Source organism: Aulonocara sp. 'chitande type north' Nkhata Bay, linkage group LG5 (genome assembly GCF_057382095.1).
Source record: "Aulonocara sp. 'chitande type north' Nkhata Bay isolate Kocher_YH1m ecotype deep benthic linkage group LG5, A_spYH_male_GT1.1, whole genome shotgun sequence".
Classification (NCBI taxonomy): domain Eukaryota; kingdom Metazoa; phylum Chordata; class Actinopteri; order Cichliformes; family Cichlidae; genus Aulonocara; species Aulonocara sp. 'chitande type north' Nkhata Bay.
Genome location: NC_141348.1, coordinates 17,023,646 through 17,036,654, shown reverse-complemented (window position 1 = coordinate 17,036,654; position 13,009 = coordinate 17,023,646). Strand labels below are relative to the sequence as shown.

General features: G+C 39.8%; 1 protein-coding gene across 1 annotated transcript in view; it reads right to left on the bottom strand.

The window, feature by feature from the left end:
* The window catches only part of prickle2b (prickle homolog 2b), a 94,300-nt gene that overhangs the window by 67,607 nt on the left and 13,684 nt on the right, over nucleotides 1-13,009 (bottom strand). The window lies entirely within an intron of this gene.

Genomic DNA, 13,009 nt, shown 5'->3' with positions numbered 1-13,009 from the left:
CACAGTGCTTTGAGAGAAGTCGTGAATTGCCAACATTATAGTCACATAAAAACTGTTTTGCACGTCTGCTGTTTAGGATAATCACTATCTTAAGGCTTGATTATATTTCCATGTCATGCCGCAGGTCAGCTACAGTCGGCTCGAGTTCAAGTGATGTAAACTTCATCATCAGGCAGTGAGAGCATACGTTTGTGTGTCTCCCTGTTTTTTGGGACCACACAGACTGATTGTGGAAAATTTTACTTCACAGCTCACCAACGACGCATTGCACGCCAAGTGCTGGATGTCAACCAGACATCAAAGAAGTAAAGCAAAAACGCCAAGTTGACTATTGGGTCTCCAGCTGTCCATATCAATAACAGAGTATAACCATAGTTTCAATAAGGGGTATTAGCATGCTATGCTAACATTTGATAATTGACACTACTAAAGCACAACTGAGGTAGACATTTTAATCATAAAACTAGGTTTTCAAAAACGTACAAAGTTCAGCTAATTCTTTAAGCTACGTTGTCTGTGGACCCTATGCATGTCTTCATAGTTCTGTGGCAAACCCATTCAAGAGTTTTAAAAATATTTTAAACTAAACCAAACTAGTGGACAAGCCTGATCAACAGATCAAATAACACCCCATTTCCTTTGAGCCTTGCCACTTTGATTATTTCAAAAGTCTTCCCCATCACACAAAATTAATATAATTACAGCAGCATTAAATAAAAAACTCAATTTCTCCCTGTATGTGTAAAATCTAACATAATGTACAAGAGTAGATTGTGCTCTGGTTTTCCACTAGACTAAATGTAATGAATGTATGCAAATACGGTCCGGACACATTAACTGTAAACTAACAAAACAGATGATTAATGGATGGGTGAGTGGATCTTATGGTTTACACCACATGACCAATCTTCCTCTTGCTACTCAGATGTACCAACCAACTGTTACAATCACCATTTGAGCACCACTCCTTTGGGTGACGGGTCCAGCAGCATCTGATGTCCTCAAACCCCCCTAACTCTAACACATCTTTTAACATTTAATTTTAAAATAGCGAAGAACTAAACACTCAACTATGCAATTACACTAGATGTCTTTCTGAAGGTACTGTAACGAAATTTAAAGTAGTGCTTAAGTGCTTAAGTTATCTTGTTAACACCATGTGCCAACACAATGCAAAGCAACTACCTAGACTTCACTCCCACAGAGGCCAATTGTCTGGTTAGTAGTGTTACACCCTCACTACGTACAGTGCTGGACTCTGTAGCTCCTCTTGGAGGGAAAATAAAAAATAAAAAAAAATTGAGAGGTGACTGTCTGGTGACTCCTTGGTACCAATCACAAATGGCATGCATTAAAGCAGATAACATGAGAGTATGGAAGGAAATGGTATTGCACTCATTTAGAAGATCTTCATTTGGCCTGTTGCTCTATGTCAAAGCCCTCTGTAAAACTAAGCCATCTTTAAGATGTAGCAAATTTCATTTTTTGTGTAAATATAAAGTCAGTAGCCCCTGTTGATGTAAACATGGAGTTCCACAGGGTTTTGAGCTGGTACCAATATATTTTTACATTATGCATCCTTCCATATTATTAGAAAACATCCAAACATTTTAATTGATGTGCTGATGATACCCAGTGTTAATGATCTATTAAGTCAGATGACACAAAACATTTAGATACAGGCAGGCAAAAAAAAGTCATTATATTTCACCCTAAAAATCTCTGAAATATGGTGTCTAACCAGAAGTCTAAATCCTTCTCACATGGAAAGTCTTGATTATTTAGGCCCCATCAAATCTTATAGACCTCACAGTATAGTATTATCCTCAAAGAGCCTGTCACTCTCTGACTCCAGGCTGGCTTGAGGCTGTTAGTTGTAAATCTAATATTTGGATGAAAATGTTTTCAGATTTTAGAACCTGAATAATGTTCTTGATAAGGCCCATGTCTCAAATGTAGCATAAATTACATACTGTGAAAATTACTAAGTACTGACATAAAAGACATCAGTTATGCATAGTCATTATGAGAAATAGATTGTGTCCTTGAAAACAGCATCTATTCAATCTAAAGTTAAAAAGCAAAACGTGGCTTGGCCTAATCTGTCACCTAAAGCTAATTCAAGTCTGAACTCATTTATTTCAAATGCACATCAGAATCTCAACTGACTTGACAACTAGTTAGGGGAACTGTCTGTCAATATATAACAATAACTATAATTTCTGCTTTCCCTCTCCCCCTCCCAAGGTTTCCCTCCGTCCTTCCTTTTATCCTTCCCGTTCTCCCTGCCTGTCTGCTGGTGTCCTATCTGTGTCCAGGCTTTTCTGTTCATGGTTCAGGGCTTCTGTCTGACTAAGATGATTCCCTTGTGGCGCCATGAAGCGAGACAGAGAGGGGAGGGGAAAAAAATCTCATTAAAAAAGGGATCATCTGCTGTCAGCTACCAGCCCGGCCCCAGCCAGCCTCGGACACAGAAAAAATACAAATGGCCAGAAAGACCCACCAGTAATTTGGAGTGGTGCCATCTTGCACACTGCTTTGTGTCAGCTGTGTATTGAACAGAACAGTTTCTTAAGGAAGAAAGACTGAGAACACTCATGCAGCAATGGAATATAAGATAATCACTTCAGAGAAATAATCATCTAATATTTGTTTACGTTTTGTTTTGGTTTCTAAATATGCAAAAACACTTTAGAAGTAGTTAGCAAAACCAAAAGAGAGCAGCTTTACCAGGCTATAGACAGCCACCATGAGGTATTTCTTTTGAAACACCAAAACCTAAAAGAAGAGCGCCACAAGAAAATAAGGTGGTAAATTAAAAGATTTTCTTCTGTGACAAGCAATAAAGAGAGATGTAATTGCTTAATTTAAAGAACTGGCTTCAATTGGATGCTTGGTTAGCTCCAATTGAAAATTGGATAACAGAACAAAGAAAAGAGCAGCAGTAATTGTATCAGTCTCACAAATAATGATAGTCATTATCTTTTAATAAACTTATTGATCAAGGCTTAGAAACCTTTTACAAATCTAACTAGAATATGAAGGACAGAAAGAACCCAGCAGCAGAAACATCAGCTTTTTCAGAGCATTTGAAAGTAAATAACAGCTGTACCCAAATGAAGCATCATGGGTATCGTCAATTTTTCATTTAAGACTGGAAAACAGGCACACAGACATCCGCTCTCGCTGCCCGATGACAAAATTTATGTCACTTTTGTATACATTTCTCTCGTTTTGTATACATCCCTCTTCACTGTATATATTTCTCCTGCATGCTATGTATTACTGCTGTCGACCATTTATATTTTATTCCAGCACAGTTGGTGTGGAGCACCCACAATTTCATTGTACATTTACAGTGGTACATTTTTATAACATCTTTGCAGTTTAAATTAATTGCTCTTCACTCAAACTAAAAAAAGGAAGTTTGGTAAAGTCAGACTGCAAAAAAACTTCCTAACTGGTTAAAAAAAGTGTTACATTTGTCTTCGTGTTATAATTGTAGAAGAAAGGAACTTCTTCAAATCAAAAAATAATCCAAATGTGCCTTGCTGCCCTATTTTTCCTAATGATACTATCCATGCCACTTGCATTGCAAATTTCACCTGAGATGGTTTCCTCATCACAAAAAAAATACCCCCATTCAAATTCAGCACTCATTAGCTAAAATGAAAGTTAGAGGGTTTTTTGCACTACAAAGGTTGAAACCATGAACATGTAAATCAATGCAAAAATGAAAAGAGGAGCTCAAAAGAAAAAAAAAAAAAAGAGAGAGAGAGAAAAGGAGAGAAAAAGGAACTGCTCTACTAATAACATGTACTGGTGGTGCAATAGGTCAATTTACACCACCTGGGTACAAAGCAAATATCCTAATACAATTTTTTTCCTGCCCATCTCATTCCCACCTCATTCGCTCTTCTTTCTTATAGAAAGAAGAAGCTCTTAAGGGCTTAACCTGCCGCTGCACCCTCTCAAGCTCATCCAGGGATGATTTGACCCGTTTCCCTGATGTTTTCGAGTAAAGCATTATTAATTCCACCTCAAATCCCCTACTGCTCCTCCTTGTTGATTCAATCAGAGAAGATGTTCTAATAAAGTAACTATGTAATTTGGCCAAGGCTAGGTATTCACAGATGCTATGTTTTGATTCCAGACTACATCGCAATTCTTTCCAATTTCCTACTGTACGCTGCACATAGCTCCAGTCAGGTCTGAGTGGTAAATGAATCCTGTGTGGCTCATTAAATCCAATCAAGTGGATTAATGCTAGTTGATCAGGACAGCTAACCAGCACCTTCCCTTAGAAACAGCTCTCAAACAGCAGAGCAAATAATATTAGCAGTTTGGAAAGAGAGAGCTGGAACAAAGGTCAGACAGGTTTCGCTGTGTCTATGTGTCTGTGTGTGTGTGTATGCACCATATGGAGAACAAATTAGACACGGCACAAATCATTAGACAGTCTAGTGTGTTGAACAGGTCTGGCCTTGGATGCTTCCCCAGCTGTGGGATTTGAACAATGCTGAGAGGAACTGTCCACACTTGCCAGGAGTGTACGACTGTCGTGTGAAGGAAGGATGTTCTGTTCAGCGTTTTACGAATGGGACACATCTTTTACTTTCACCTCTGTCATCCTTAATATATCGACAAGCAAAGCCTGGAAAAAAAAGGTCTTAACAATCCTCTGCCTCAAATAATTTCTGTCTTCCCATGGAAACATATACCAAAATAGGACATTAGGCAAGAATTTGTGAATGAGAAAGTTCAAACAGCCAACAGTGCACATCCCACGCAGCAGCTCCGGACATCATCCTGTGCTTTCATCCACAAACCACGACTCAGCTTCAACCGTTTTACCATTGCAGAGCTAAAAGCTATCTTCCTAAAGAAAAAAAAGACTGACGCTGTCGCAATTCAAACCTATTTAGGGACAAAACTGCAGTGAAGTGGGATGACTCACACCAAAAAAGCCTGTCAGAAATATCACTGAGAATAGTCAAAGAACGTGACGTAGAAATGGAAAAAGAGAGAACAGAAGCAGAGTGGGCGTAAAAATATACTGAGGTGAAGAGAGGAAATCACATTTTTCAGTATGACGAGAAGAAAAAGAACAAACATGCCTCATCAAACCCACTGAGATCAATATTATATTTAATATACATACATGCGAGTGTGTAAGATATGAAGTGACGTGTGGATGTTGCTCATTGTGAGCCACATAGCTCAGCCAACTTCTCAGCTCCCTTATCTCCTCTCGATGGAAACATCGTTCTCTTTAAACATAATTCGCTGAGCACAAAGTATGAAAACCACAGAAACACGTATTACCCTACTCCTCCCAAAGATAACAAATTTTACAAAAAAAAAAAAAAAAGGGGGGGGGGGGGGGGTGATGATGAATTCTTGTAGTCTCTGCTGGTCACCTGAGAACTCCACAGTGACCACGAGACTTTTCCCAGTCAAGAAATGGTCTCACAACCTCGTGTAAAAACTAGATTTGTTTTACACTATGATTTTGTACAGATTAAACAAAATGGGTTAATTTGTGATCTTTAAAAGGATTGTAGGTTGATTTGATTACTTCTGGACAAGGCTGGTGCTAAGCAACAGGGCTGCTGGCAATAGCAAAAAAAAAAAAAAAGAAAGAAGAAAAAAGCTGTGTGTGATCTGAGTTTCAGCTAGAGTCCTTCATCTGCTCTATTGCTGGGTAGCTAAAAAGTCAAGCGTCAAGTTTAAAGTTGTCTGGATGAGCAGGTCTCATATTTTGGTTATCGTTTCCTTTTCCTATTGTGTTCCTTTGAACAACTCTCTGCTCACAAACAGTGAAAGAAAGCAGAGGGGAAGAGAGAACCATAAATGGCAGCAAAAGGCCCAATGTCCTATTTCACACAGCTATGTTTTGATCAGGCTCTGCACTAGAATTTACATTGTAAACAAGAGAAATTTTAATCTCATCAACTCTCTGTCAGAAGTTCAAGAACCAATAAAACAACAATTAAAACAAGAATAAACAGATGGGACTTTGTTTCCAGCGTGAAAGATGAACCATAGCAAGTCTCACAGTGGCTAGTATGCAGCTGCCTAGCTTACTGTGGTGAAGCTATGATAATGCTAGATAGATTAGAACTGGTTTGTTAGCCAAGATTAGTGGGCCAAGACTCTCAAGGGGCTGATTGTTGGCGCCAGACAAATGAACTTAATCAAAAACCTGTAGCAATATATATTTGAAAAAAAGACGTTAGTTACTGTAATTAGGGCAACATCAAGACGGCAGAGTTAGCGTCCCAAACACAACACATACAATAGGTTTGTTATACATGCAGTAGAAGATCCCTCCATAGCTCACCGAGGGCCACTGCCTAATATCATCTGTTGTAGAGTTCAAAAGTGTTAAATGTTTTGGTGTTAATAGTCTTCTTGCAAAAGTAGAGTTAATTTTACTCTAAGCAGAGTCACATTCTTTTAATGTAACTCTGAGGTGTAAAATGATAGTAGTTAAAATCGAGTGTTAAAAATGAGTGTTTCTCTGTCAAATCTGGAGGTGTTACAATGGAAACATTAACTCTTGACCTCTTAACTCTGAACTCCTACAGGGGCTATGACACCAACAGAGTAAATTCACAGACTCCGCCCCCAGCACGGCTCCAATCGAAGCTGAAGTGAAGCCGTTTCAGAACATTTTGCTCTACATATTTGAGTTGTTTGCCATGCTTGGTAAGTCATTTTTTCAAAGATTGTTTCAATTATTATTATGAGCTTTTACTTCTGTGGCTCTTTGGAGTTGAGACAAAGCTGTGTGAAAGGCATTAGCCATGTTGCTCGCTGATAGCATAATATTCTGTTTTAGCTAGCTGAAAGGTATTGTTTGCGGGCAAATACCACAGCCTTGAAAAAAAGCTTGCATGTGAATTTTCAGTCAAACTTTTGGTCAAATACACCTAAAACAATGTCTAGAATGTGAAATGTTGGTATAATGGTGCTACTTGAAGCCTGAAAACGATCGCCCATAAAAAAAAACGAGCAAACAGCAGTCCTGACTGGGTTCTACGTTAGCATAGATCCCTCCAGAGTTTTGTGCACACGGTTTAAGTAAAAATTAAAAAGGCTGAGGTTTTACCTTTAGTTCAGTATTACCTGTTGCCTGTGTCCTTGTCTTTTGGGAAAATACTTTACACAAGTAATAAGAGGATTCCTTTTTTTTTTTTTTTTTTTTACTGTGCTGCAATTGTTTACTGGATTATTTGTGCCATTAATTAGTGTCAACCAATTTTTATTCAATCTCCACACAGGATATGCTTGTGAAGATGGAATATGGGGGAGAGCAGAAGTGCGTTGAAGTTCCACAAAGGGATGAATGAAGGACATGCATATTGTATTGAAGAAATAAGTGATGAGAATGCTGTTATTTGCATTTACCAGCTCACCTATGTCAGACCTTTTGATAAACAAAATTCTAATGAAAGCGAGAACATGTACACTGTTACATCTTTCAGAAAATGTTTTGAAATTGTGTTGCACAGTTCAGAATAAATGTTTTCCAAAAACCATTGCATCTTTTTAGTAAATGTTTATTTCCAAAAGAAATTTCTAGAAGGTCAGAACAGTAAAATTCCTGCTTTTTAGAATGGATTAGAAGATAACTCTTACGTAGTTAAACTAAAATACTCTTTGAGAGTTAATATATAAACTCTTAACACCAAGTGTTAAATTATCAACTCCAGACAGATTTGGTGTTTAACACTAAATCAGAGTTAACGTACCAACTCTCCAAAAAGAGTTAAATTAACACTCTCTGGTGTGGACCCATATAGACACTTTAATAGTGTTGAAATCAAATCTGACAGTGTTAATTTGGACATGCTGGATTTGCTGTGTACAAAAATATTTCACAAACACAATTAAGCTTTAAATGGGACACAAAGCAAAAAAAGGGGAAGAAAAACTTGTCTAAACTTTTATTTCAAATGGAAATCAACACAAAGGAGTTCCAAGGCTGGAACAACAAATGACAAAAATAATGAATTCACTTCTCATTTCTTCAGGCTGGTCTTAGAATGAATAGAATGAATTTCAATCAGCTTCATGAACTGCAATGCATGCCGACATCCGTAAGTGGAACTATTCTGAAATATGATCGTGACATGTACCCATAAGGCAAGCGGACCCAAAACTGGTCTCCCCTCTCTGCCAATCTAACCTTTGGTCTGAAATAAGTCCCACATGTGTACCTTTAGCAGGAGCATGACCCTATTAACCTCAAACAAGGCCTGTGTTAGGTTGTGCTAATGACAATCCCCACCCCACTCCCTCCTAACTTGTCTGGCTCATGATGGCTGACTGACAGTCATGCCCTGCACACACAAACAAACACACCTCATTACTGGGAATGGGGACACAAACACACACTGGACCTGTGGAGGCTGGTTATGTGTTGATAAGGAGGAGGTCAAACAACAGATGGCAGCCTGAGGATTAGTCCAACTCTGTCACAGTCAACTTCTAGTTAAACACAGTAGAAGCAAAGGCACACGCGCGCACACACACACCTAAACTGCTCAATTTTTTGTAGCTAAATGTTTAAGTAGATTTACAGTGGGGCAAAAAAGTATTTAGTCAGCCACCGATTGTGCAAGTTCCCCCACTTAAAATGATGACAGAGGTCAGTAATTTGCACCAGAGGTACACTTCAACTGTGAGAGACAGAATGTGAAAAAAAAATCTATGAATTCACATGGTAGGATTTGTAAAGAATTTATTCGTAAATTAGGGTGGAAAATAAGTATTTGGTCACCTCAAACAAGGAAAATCTCTGGCTCTCACAGACCTGTAACGTCTTCTGTAAGAAGCTTTTCTGTCCCCCACTCGTTACCTGTATGAATGGCACCTGTTTGAACTCATCATCTGTATAAAAGACACCTGTCCACAGCCTCAAACAGTCAGACTCCAAACTCCGCCATGGCCAAGACCAAAGAGCTTTCGAAGGACAGCAGGAAAAGTATTGTAGACCTGCACCAGACTGGGAAGAGTGAATCTACAATAGGCAAGCAGCTTGGTGTGAAAAAATCAACTGTGGGAGCAATCATCAGAAAATGGAAGACATACAAGACCACTGATAATCTCCCTCGATCTGGGGCTCCACGCAAGATCTCATCCCGTGGGGTCAAAATGATCATGAGAACGGTGAGCAAAGATCCCAGAACCACACGGGGGGACCTGGTGAATGACCTGCAGAGAGCTGGGACCAAAGTAACAAAGGTCACCATCAGTAACACACTACAACGGCAGGGAATCAAATCCCGCAGTGCCAGACGTGTTCCGCTGCTGAAGCCAGTGCATGTCCAGGCCCGTCTGAAGTTTGCCAGAGAGCACATGGATGATACAGCAGAGGATTGGGAGAATGTCATGTGGTCAGATGAAACCAAAGTAGAACTTTTTGGTATAAACTCAACTCGTCGTGTTTGGAGGAAGAAGAATACTGAGTTGCATCCCAAGAACACCATACCTACTGTGAAGCATGGGGGTGGAAACATCATGCTATGGGGCTGTTTTTCTGCCAAGGGGACAGGACGACTGATCCGTGTTAAGGACAGAATGAATGGGGCCATGTATCGTGAGATTTTGAGCCAAAACCTCCTTCCATCAGTGAGAACTTTGAAGATGAAACGAGGCAGGGTCTTCCAACATGACAATGATCCAAAACACACCACCCGGGCAACAAAGGAGTGGCTCCGTAAGAAGCATTTGAAAGTCCTGGAGTGGCCTAGCCAGTCTCCAGACCTCAACCCCATAGAAAATCTGTGGCGGGAGTTGAAAGTCCGTGTTGCTCGGCGACAGCCCCAAAACATCACTGCTCTCGAGAAGATCTGCATGGAGGAATGGGCCAAAATACCAGCTACTGTGTGTGCAAACCTGGTAAAGACCTATAGTAAACGTTTGACCTCTGTTATTGCCAACAAAGGTTATGTTACAAAGTATTGAGTTGTATTTTTGTTATTGACCAAATACTTATTTTCCACCCTGATTTACGAATAAATTCTTTACAAATCCTACCATGTGGATTCATGGATTTTTTTTTCCCCATTCTGTCTCTCACAGTTGAAGTGTACCTCTGGTGCAAATTACTGACCTCTGTCATCATTTTAGGTGGGGGAACTTGCACAATCAGTGGCTGACTAAATACTTTTTTGCCCCACTGTAAATATAGTAGAGTTAAGATGATTCCCCATGTCACACGAGGCCAGGGGCCGTAACACTGTTAAACTGTTACTATTCAATTCAGTTTTATTTATATAGTGTCAAATCACAACAGTAGTTGCCTTAAGGTACTTTATATGGTAAGGTAAAGACCCTACAATAACACAGAAAAAAACCTAAACAATCAGACGATCTCCGTTGAGCAAGCACTTGATGACAGTGGGGAGGAAAAACTACTTTTTAACATTAAGAAACCTCTGGCAGAACCAGGCTCAGAGATGGGCACCCAACTGCCGTCCCCAAATTTTTGTGGACTAACGGCAAAATACGGCAAAATACTTCTTTTTTTTAAATTTCAAAATACTTCCTTTTAGTTTTGCAGATGCCTGATGTGCCTCTCCTTCCAAAAACTTAGAAAAAACCCAGATGTGGACAAAAACTTCCCACAGTAAGAACACAGTAAGAACACAGTCTCACACAGCGAAAGTGATAAATGAAGAAAGACGAGTTCCATTTAATCAGCACCACAAAGCGTTCTGGGAAATGAATTGAATTTGACATTTGTTGTTATAAATCTATCCATTTCTGGTATTATGCAACTATGAAGGGTGCTGACTAAAAGCTGAGCACTGTTAAAACAACCCAATGTGGCACAGATGTGGCTGCTAAAGAAAAAACACCATTTCACTGATTATGAAACTAACACTTCCAAGAAACGGCATAGTCAGAAGCCCCTGACAGCACAAGTGATGCTCGACACGACGTGTGCAGGCAATGATGTCTTTCTTGTTGTGCAACACTGACTGTAAACTCTTAAGGCCAAGTACGCTCATGCTCCAGAGGAACCGCCAAATCCACCAAGTGCTCTGTCGATGCTTCGCATCTGTCAGGCAGTGGCTTCCACTTTCACTGAGGCTTGTGAAACTCAGTATCAGCCAAAATTATGGCTGCAGTTTGATTTAAAGCTGGGAATCACCAGACAGTATTATTTCAACCCTGCTTCTTTTTAGTGACATGCATTTTGTGACACGCTGAGTTTTGCTGTAACATATATTGCGATTTATCCCCTTGTTGTTCTCATGGACCAAGAGTCATTCAGACTGATGGCAGGATGTTGCCAATTGGTCTGCATTTTATTTATTTATCTGCAAATGTTCCACAGTCTCTCTGAGAGTGATTGCAGTCCGTCCAAGTCAACCTACCTGCAAGCAGTTGCAGCCTATCTTCTATCAGGCGAATGTGCAATGGCTTTCCAATCAAAGTGGTCACGAGTATTGCAACTTGGTCCTATGCTGTATCAATTTTTTCTCCCCACCGCTAGTTTGAATTGAAGTGACGGCCATTTTCACAAAAACTGCCCATCTGCTCTTACTTTAAAGGGAAACCTCCATTTCCAGTTTGTGTCACACCTTTTCCAGTTGTACTGCTGCTTAGTTAGTAGTTAGTATTTGCAGACAACCGTGAAAAACTACAGGCAGCCGTGGCAATCAGCTAGCAACCAAAGCAGTCAAGGGAAGGTTTATGGCCCAGAAACCACTGGGAACCACTGACAACTAGTTGGGAAATACACATTTCTCTTTAGCAATCACTGATCCTATCGCATCCAATACAACAGACAACTCTCAATGTGCACATGACATCATGTGAGAAACCTCAATAAATAAAGTGTTTCAGACACACTAAAAAAATAAAAATAAACTCGTCTTCACCTGTTATGACCTGCTGGAGCTCACAGGTGTCAGCTAACTAAAATCTGATTGTTGCACCAGGCAGGCAGTGAGGTAAGAGCAAACAAAATGTGTATGGCTCTGTGCGTGTGTGTCCAGTGTAGGTCTGTTATGTTTGCCTCATCCACACACCCTTCTGTTGTCCTACATCATTAATCAGGCTCAACAGGGGGGATTGTCTCTTTGCTAATAACATGCACCACTAGCTCCTAAGATAACTCAAATGAGTCTTCTTACACACACCCTCCCAAAACAGTTACAGCAGGAAAAGCTCCGTCACTCAGTTGAATTTGAAGATAATTAACCAATTAGTTGATTTTTGACTTACTCTGTTTACACATAAACAAAATGAGTTGGACTGATCTTCTTAAACATGCAAATTCTGTCAAAAAAGCAAATATCCACATTTATCTATATCTTTTTAATTTTTTAAGAAAAAAGGAGCCAATAACCTATGATAGTCATATTTAGTCGTTATTCTGATTGAATAATGAGATTGCTTATTACTGCGCCCGCAGTATGTGATGCATCTCTATTGATCTAATGTAATGCGTCCAATAATTAGTACAAATAACTGTCACGCACTCAGATATTAAACAGAAATGTAAGCAACTTGCGAGCAAACACAGTGGAATGCTAATGTGCCAAAAGTTCACAAACAAGACACAAAGAACTGCACACTCACATCAACCAGTCTTCTTGTGCTTGAGATTCATTATTCAGGGACTTCTCGAGCACAGCTTGTCTGAGTTAGAGCATCTGGAACTCAAACAGGCCAGACGTGGAGCTGAAACTGAGCGAACAGTCCTCTCCAGCCTGTCTAAAGTACCTTTAACTCCATCTTCATGCAACCACAAATAGCAAGACGTACCTGCTTACCTAAAGGAAGAGAGAGGCACAAATAGAAAGGCAATCTGACACTCTGGCACCCTAACAGGGTACCCAGTCTGTTGCAGGGCTAACACATATACACAGACAACCAGTCGCACTCATATTCACTCCCAAATTCACACCTATAGGCAATTTAGAGTTTCCAATTAACCTAACCCCACTAACTGCATGTCTTTGAACTGTGGAAGGAAGCCAGAATA